We start from the raw sequence: 8,930 nt of genomic DNA on the forward strand, positions 1-8,930 counted from the left end.
AAAAAAAAAAAAAAAAAAAGAGAGAGAGAGAGAAGAGCATGAACTGAACATGGGACCCTAACCAGAGAAGCAGCAACACAGAGATAAAGGCAGAGGTGATGACAGGGAGTGATTGAGCAGCTGAGGACTCTAGACTCATGGAAAGAAAAAGGCTGTGTGCTGGAGGCCAGGAGACTGGATCCAGAGTATACACTGTGGTTATTTAAACCATTATATATACCTGTGTGGTTTTATTTTATACATGCGCTAGAGGATAGACACTCATTGACATGGGTGATTGGGCAGGCAATGTACAACTGGAGGGAGGTTGGCAGAAGAAGGATGGGGGTGGTGGGAGACACAGGGAGGAATGCAGTGTTTGGAGTGAATAGAGGTAAATGCTGCTAACTGTTGGTGCATGGGGGTGGGAGTTGCAACCATATAATGAAGCAAAGTGCGTGATTTGTTGAATACAAAACTGATGATCTGCTCTGTAAACCTTCACTCAATTCACAATAAAAAGTTAAAAAAAAAAAAAAATCAATGGTAAAAAAAAAAAGTCCAAGCTGCATAAAACAAGGCTGCAGGACTAGACAGAATACAAATTGTAATGTTTCAACAAACCAGTGTAGCATTGGAGTTGCTCTCGGGCCTATGCCAAGAAATCTGAAAGATAGTTACCTGGTCAGCTGACTAGAAGATAAACAAAGATAACCAATAGAATGCAGAAATTATCAAATAATATTAATATCACACACAAATACAATTTTGGTGAAAATCATTCAAAATGGTTGCAGCGAACATTGACAAAGAATTGCCAGAAATCTCAGCCAGATTCAGAAGCGGATATTAAATGAAGACTATTATTGCTGATGTCAGATGGATCTTAACTGAAAGGAGAGAATACTAAATAGATGTTATCCTGTGTTTTATTGACTATACAAAGGCATTCAGCTGTGTGGATCATCACAAATTATGGATAACATGTGAAGAATGGGAAATCCAGAATAGTTTATTGTGCTCAGGTAGAACCTGTACACAGACTAAGAGGCATTTGTTCATAACAAGGGGATACTGCATGGTTTCAAATCAGAAAAGTTGTGTGGTAAGGTTGTATCCTCCCATCATATATATTCAACTATTGGCTTATCCTGAGCTGGGTCATATGAAAAAGAACAGGGCAGCAACCTGTGTGTGATATGTAGATGACACAAACTTACTTGCGGAAAGTCAAGAGGACTTGAAGCATCTGCTGTTAAAGATCAATCACACTACAGGCTTCAGTGGATTATACTTCAACATAAAGAAAACAAAAATCCTCACAACTAGACCAATAAGCAACATCAGTTAAATGGAGAAAAGATTGAGGTTATTAAGAATTTTGTTTTACTTGGCTGTACAGCCAATGCCTATAAAAGAGCAATCAAGAAATCAGACGTCGTATTGAATTTGGGCAAATATGCCGGCTGCAAAAGAGCTCTTTAAAGTGTTAATAGCAAAGATATCACTTTGAAGACTAAAGTGTGCTTGACCTAGCCCATGGTATTTTCAACTGCTTCTTATGCATGCGAAAGCTGGGCAATGAAAAAGGAAAACTGAAGAAGAAATGATGCCTTTGAATTATGGTGGTGGCAATGAATATTAACTATACCATGGATTGCCAGAAGAACAAACAAATCTGTCTTGTAAGTACAGTCAGAATGATCCTTAGAGGCAAGCAAGGCTTTGTCTCATGTACTCTGGGCATGTTATCAGGAGAGACCAGTCCCTGGAGAAGGACATCTTAGGCCCTCAGCAAGATGGAGTGATTCAGTGACTGCAACAATAGCTCAAACATAGCAACAGGACCAGGCAGTGTTTTGTTTTGTGGTATACAGGGTCAATATGAGTTGGAACTGATTCTGTGGTACCTAACAATAAGACATCTAAGTGAGAGTAAAATGGTATCTCCTTGGGATTTGGATTTGCACCTCTCTGATGATTAGTGATGCTGAGCATCTTTTCATAGCCATTTAAAGATCCTCTTTGGTGAAATGTCTAAGTCCTTTGCCCATTTTGTAATTGGGTTATCTTCTTGTTAAATTGTCAAAGATTTATATATATTTTGTTTATTACAGTTTCAGTGGATATATGGTTTCCAAGGAGAGTACTGTGACTTGGTAGGATAAACACTGGACCGCCAACCGTAAAGTTGGGTTGGAGCCCACCAGCTGCTCCATGGGAGAAAAATGAGGTTTTTTCGCTCCTGCAAAGATTTACAGGGTCGCTATGAATCAGTACTGACTCAACGACAGCTCTTAACACCACCGCCAACATGATTTTCAAAGATATTCTGTAAGTCAGTAACTTGACTTTTCACATTTTTTGTAGTCCTTTGATGAATGAAAGTTTTAAAATTTTTATGAGGTTCCATTTATTTAATTTTGTAGTTTATGCTTTTGTTAATAAAAGGTATCCAGATATTACATTAGATAATACATTGTTAAAAGCATGCCTGACAGCATTTGCCCTGCTTTGTCTTCTAAGAATTTTATGGTTTTAGTTTACAAATTGGAGTTCTGGTATAACGCTGTAAGACAAGCACTGGGCAGAAAAGTCAGTATGAATGGCGAAGTCGGCCGTTTAAACTCACAGGTCACTCAGAGGAAACCCTATGGTGGTGGTGACTGTGTGCTGTCAAGTTGGTTCCGACTCATAGCAACCTTGTATAGGGTTACCAACTGTAAATTTTTATGGGAGTTGAATGCCTCATCTTTTACCCAAGGAGCAACTGGTAGATTTGAACTGTTGACCTTGAAGTTAGCAGCCTAGTTTGCTATGAGAATTGTTGTTGCATGGAGGGGATTGCAGTCATTGAGATGAAACAAAGTGTATGATTTGTTAAATGTAAAACTGATGATCTTGTCTGTAAACCTCTCAATTCACAATAAAAAATATATAGTATGTATATATACATATAGATATGTATATTTAAAGCCTTGGAAACCCTATACAGGTTTGCTGTGAGTTGGAACCAACTTGACGGCACTTAACAACAATATATCTATGAACCTTGGTTTTCTAATCTGTGAAATGGATCAGAACTCTATCCTTAATCACTATTATTATGTTATTTTAAAAAATTGGCCATAGAATTCCTTTTAGGAAACTGTTCCGGAAATGCTTTAATAATTTGTTTAGATATGATAAACCAAAAAACCAAACCTGTTGCTACTAAATGGACTACGGCTCATGGCGACCCTGTGTGTTGCAGTTTACAACTGCTCCCTAGGCTTTTCTTGGCGATACGACGCCCAGCAACAACAGTCTTAATGGAAGCAGGATAGCAGGCCTTTTCTTCTGAGGTTCCACTGAGTAGATTCAAACCAGTAATTTTTAGGTTAGTAGTAATGAGCTCTGGTAACGTAGTGGTTACAAGGCGGGCTGCTAACCTCAAGATCAGCAGTACAAAACTACCCCTGTCCTGTGGGAGAAAGATGAGGCTTTCTGCTCCCGTAAAGATTTACAGCCTCAGAAACCCTGTACAGGGTCGCTAGGAGTCAGAACCAACTCCACAGCACACCACCACCAAGGAGTCCTGGTGTGGCGCTGTAGGATAAGCATTGGACTGGTAACCACAAGGTCGGTAGTTTAAACCCACCAGCCACTCCTGGGAAACTCTATGCAGAGTTACAATGAGTCAGAATCGACTCCTACTGCATGGCACTTAACAACAAAAGTAAACATATACCGTTTGCGCCACCTAGAGACCATTTTAGATGTGATCAACCAAAAACAAAAAGCCAATTCCAATTCCCATGACCCTTTAGGACAAAGTAGAACTGCCCCATGGATATTATAAGAGTGTAATCTTTACAGAAGCACACAGCTTCATCTTTCTCCCATGGAATGGCTGGTGGGTTCGAACCACCCATATATCAGTTAGCAGCTGAGTGCTTAATCACTGGGCTACCAGGATTCCCCCATCAACATGATGTTGTTGTTGTTTAGTATGGTTGAGTTGGTTCCAACTCAGAGTGACCCTGTCCAGACAGGGTTTCTAAGGAACTGCTGGTGGGTTTGAAATGGTGACCATGTACACAGACCGACCCTACAGCACCACACCAGGACAGCATTAGGCATGATTGTTGTTGTTAAGTGCCGCCACTTAACAACATAACTCTATAACCCTGTATAGAGTTTCCAAAGAGAGGTTTGAACTGCCAGCCTTGGGGTTAGCAGTCCAGTGCTAATTCTACAGCACCACATCAGGACTCTTGTTAACTTACACAATTGAAACACTTAAAAAATGTTCTCAGGACCAGGGGTGGGGCCCTGTACAGGGATATTTCCCACCCCCCTCCTGAGTTCCCGCCTTTGCCCATGTGACCGGGCTTAGCCTTTCCTCCTGGGTTGTTTTTATGAGATGCAGCCCTGAGTGAGAACAGGTGACATCATTTATCCTAGGCTGATCCTAGTGGCTAGCCTCCTCTCCTTTACTCCCACTCAAAACCAGCCCCCACCCTAGTGCATGATCTGCCTGCAAAGCCCTTCTCCACCATCTGATGGCTAGCCGACTTTCCCAGCGGCCCCTACCGTGGGAATATGTACACACAGGTAGGGGGCACCTAGAAGACACGGGAATGGAGTATTGGGTCCTGGGTGGGACAGTTCAGGGCTCTGCCGCTCCACAGCTGAGTTGACAGCAGCAGCCAGGTAGCCACTCCAGTCCTCCGTGAGAGTAAAACAGTAGCAGTTTCCCGGGGTGGGAAGTCAGCATAAGTGGTCCTTCTGGAAGGGCCTTGAGGGTGACAAGGGGGAAGCACTTTCTAGGCAGAGGAAACCTGCATGAGTAAGTGGAGAGCTGATCATCATCCAAAGAAAATCTTTTTTAAGAAACTAAAAACAAGCCTTTTTGCTCTATGCTCAGAAGCCCAGGGGGCTCTATAGGATAAGCACTGGACTGCTAACCACAAGGTCAGCAGTTTGAATCTACCAGCGGCTCCTGCAGAGCAGGATGAGATTTTCTGCTCCTGTCAGAATTTACAGCCATGGGAACGAACGTGGTACAGGGTCACTGTGAGTTAGAATTGACTCAATAGCAGCGGGGGGCATTCTTTGGACTTGTGCTCAGATTCTGACTCGGAAGGGAGACACTCAAAAGATGTCCTCTGTCCAGAGCTACCACTGGCTGTGACCTCTGCCCAGTGCTGACTGGCCATTGGATGGGGCACAAAGCTGGGGAGGGCAGCAGACTCTTCCACAAAAGAAAAAGATTCTATTTGTCTGATGTGTCTGCCCATAGCAGTACGTTGCTCTGTCCTCAAAGGAAACTTGTGTTAAGACAGCTTCCTCTCTGAGGTAAATATTGGGCATTTTCTTTCACAGGAATTTAGCAAGAGCTGCATTTCCAGACAGTAATCGCCTGCCCTTCCCTCCCCCACCCCAGCTCGCCCACAGAGGGGAAGCAGCATCTGGGGGAGCAGAGGAGAGGCTGAGGAGAGGAGTGGGAGGCTGCAGTTCTGGGAACCCTGCTGCCAGGCACTGAGTTCCTGCACTGGAGGGAAATCCTCCCAGGGCAGGGAGGAATTTCTACAAGGACGGGTGGTGAAAGCAGTGTTAGAGGATAAGTGCTGGACTGCTAACCACAACGTCAGCAGTTCAAACCTCCCAGCCCCTCACAGGACAAAGATAAGGCTTTCTGCTCCCACAGAGATTTACAGCCTCGGAAACCCTGTACAGGGTCACTACGAATCGGAACCAACTTTATGGTAGTGGGTAGATACAGGGCTAAGGAATTTCTTCCTTCGAGGGGCACTGTGCAGTCCTGACTTCACCCCCCACTGGCAGCCCCACATTATTCTTGGTGCTTTCACCTGGCAACTCAGAAGGCAGCCAAACATGGGGACAGGATGGGAACACTGGTCTCACTCAATGCTTCCTCCACTCCATTCTTTCACCAGCAACCTTCCCTGTGACTTGTCCCCCAAAGAAGACAGGAATGAAAACAACATCACCAGAAAATAGGCTATTAGGTAAATTTGGCTGGCAGTTCTTGTTGCTGTAGAATGACCTTGGTTGAAGGACATGGCATTGCACTCTGGGTAGGTCGATGGATTGATTGTAGATCAAGACATCACAAGCTAAGGGTGTCAGATCGATTTAACTGACACCAACCATGAACCTGTGGGAGGCTGGGACCTGTGCCTCGGCGCAGCCCAAGACCTGGAATCAGTGTGTGTGAGTGTATCTAGCAGAAGTAGTAGCTGGCTTGTGCAGTGGTTGGCAAACTATAGCTGTTGGCAAACTATATAGGTCAAATCCAGGCTGCTGCTTGTTTTTATACAACCCATGAGCTAACGATGGTTTTTACGTTTGGTAGCAGGTTAAAAATTATGTGAAACTCAAATTTCCATATCCGTAAATGAAGTTTGACCTGAACCCAGCCATGTGGTCTCTAGCTGGCTGCTCTTGCACGGCCAGGTGGAGCTGAGTGGTTGTGACAGAGATGACAGAACTCTCAAAGTCACCAAGGTTTGCCATCTGGCACTTCACACAACAGTTTGCTGATCCCTGCTCAGATCCATTCCTTCCCTAAGAGTGACAGGATTTAAGGCAGGCAACCCAATGGGAGCTTGTTGAGTGTTTCCTAGGTTCTCTTTTGTTGTTGTTGTTGTGTGCCGTGGAGTCGGTTCCGACTCATAACAACCCTGCACAGGGTTTTCAAGGCTATTAATCTTTACGGGAGCAGAACGCCTCATCTTTCTCCCGTGGAGCAGCTGGTAGTTTCGAACTGCTGACCTTGCGGTTTGCAGCCCAATATGTAACCACTACGCTACCAGAGCTCCTTAAGGCATTCATTTTCTTCCCCCCAGTATCCCTGGGAGGACTCAACCTGCCCATTGCCATCCAGCTAGAAAGTGTTGGTGCGGGGTGGCATGGGCCAGGTGAGTCCTGAGCCAAAGCAGAATGATGACCACATCCCACAGAAAGGCTAAGGTAGGGAGCACATTTAGGAATGCCACAGAGCAGATAAGATCACATGCATGACCGCTGTGATGAGTGTATTGGGGAGGGCATTCTGTGAGGAAAGACTGTGGCTAGAAGTGAATGGATGCATGGAGATTGGTGAGGGTCAGGGAGGTCTGGTTGGACAGGGCCAGCTTTGGTGGTCCACAGTGCAAGGTGACAGTTAAGAAGTTGACTCTGGGCCTTGACTGTTGGGATTAAGTCCTCAATGCACTGCTGACAGAGTCCTGGTGTGGCACTGCATGCAGGATAATGCACTGGACCATAAGGTCAGTTTGAACCACAAGGTCGGCAGTTCAAACCCACCATCCGCTCCTTGGAAACCCTATGTAGAGTCACTATGGATCGGAACCAACAGCACTACTGACAGCTGTGTGTGGGGCAAAGCGTTGTTGAAAAAATAGCACCTATCTCACTGGGCAATTGTAAGGACAAACTGAATTAATATGAACAAAGTGTGCTTTATTTGAGATACGTTGTTAGGAATGGGATGCAATTGAAGGTTGGCATAAATAAAGACCTCATAAATAAAAAAATAAAAGCATATGTTGGGGTGTGTGCTTTGAAGTATACCACTTAGGAAGCATGGGGTCGGAGCCTGGGAATCCAGTGGAAGCAAGCTGCTGTGGAGTTAGTTTCCAGCTGATGGGTCCCCCAAGATTGCCAAGAGAAAAAGGTAGAGGGGAGGGACAGTGGGTGCCAGAAGAGGAGCTGAAGTCGAATCACACCCTGGTTTTGTGTCCAACACTTGACGTCCATGAACTTAACCCTCACGGTGCCCTAGCGAGTCAGTCCTGCTATGCCCATTTTATAGGTGAGAAAGCCAAAGCTGGAGTATGATAAAAGTGCCTCACAATATAGATCCTGCCCTGGCTTCGGTCCTAACTCTCAGCCCCCCAAGTCCTGCCCACTCCTGACTGTAGCAGTACAAGTTCTCAGTAGCTACATGGGCCAGGCCCTCTGCTTCACAGGTGTCCCTCCCCTCTGCCAGGGGCAGAGAATGGTAACCACTGCTCAGGGAAGGAGCATGGTGCTGGGCCCATCCTTGTCCAGACCCTCAGGCAGTGGTAGCACTGACTCCCTGCTCAGCCTGGGGCTACTGCTAATGCCCAAATTACCACAGGGCTCTTCCTCTGACTACCTGACTTCCACAGTGGCTTTATGGTTGGCCAGACACCATACTGAGTAGTCATGTGCTGTACAATGTCCCAAAGACCAGGTCATTAGCATTATGTGAAAATGGATGTTTTTAGGTTTGTTTTTTTTCTGTCTGTTTTCAGACCATCCATTTGCTCAATGTTTTTTTTTTTTTTTTAATTCAAAAAATATGATTATAGAACCCATAACAGCTAAGATCTGTTGATGTGTTTGTTCATCACTGTGGCGGTATGGTGGTGGCGGTGTGCCGCAGAGTCAGTTCTAATAGCAACCCTGCGTAGCGTTTCTGAGGCTGTAAATCTTTCTCCCTCAGAACAGCTGGTAGTTTTTAACTACCTTGAGTTTAGTAACCTGACCTGTAACTACTACATGACCAGAGCTCCTCTGTGGCAGTGTTGTTATGTGCCATCGAGTCGATTCTAACTTATAGCGACCCAGTATCAGGTTTCCGAGGAGGAGCGAGTGAGCTTGAACCACCGACTTTGCAGTTCAGTGTATTAACCCACAGCACCACACCAGGATGGATTATTCATCTGCAGACACAGTGGTTTGGGAGACCAAGCTAGATAAAGCCAGGCTGTGACTAGGGGGCTTAACCACTTCACCTTGCTCCTGTGCTGGGTCAGAGCTTCCCTGGCAGAGCTGCCTCCAGGGCTCCACCCTCACCCTTGCAAGCCCTGCATTCCCTACCAGGTGCTGTGGGCCTGGTTGTAATGCTGGCCCTACCAAGTCTGGGTGGGGATTCAGGCCTAGCTTAACTTCACTTTGGCATGTCACTAAACACA

Source organism: Chrysochloris asiatica, unplaced genomic scaffold (assembly GCF_000296735.1).
Source record: "Chrysochloris asiatica unplaced genomic scaffold, ChrAsi1.0 scaffold00128, whole genome shotgun sequence".
NCBI classification, from domain to species: Eukaryota; Metazoa; Chordata; class Mammalia; order Afrosoricida; family Chrysochloridae; genus Chrysochloris; species Chrysochloris asiatica.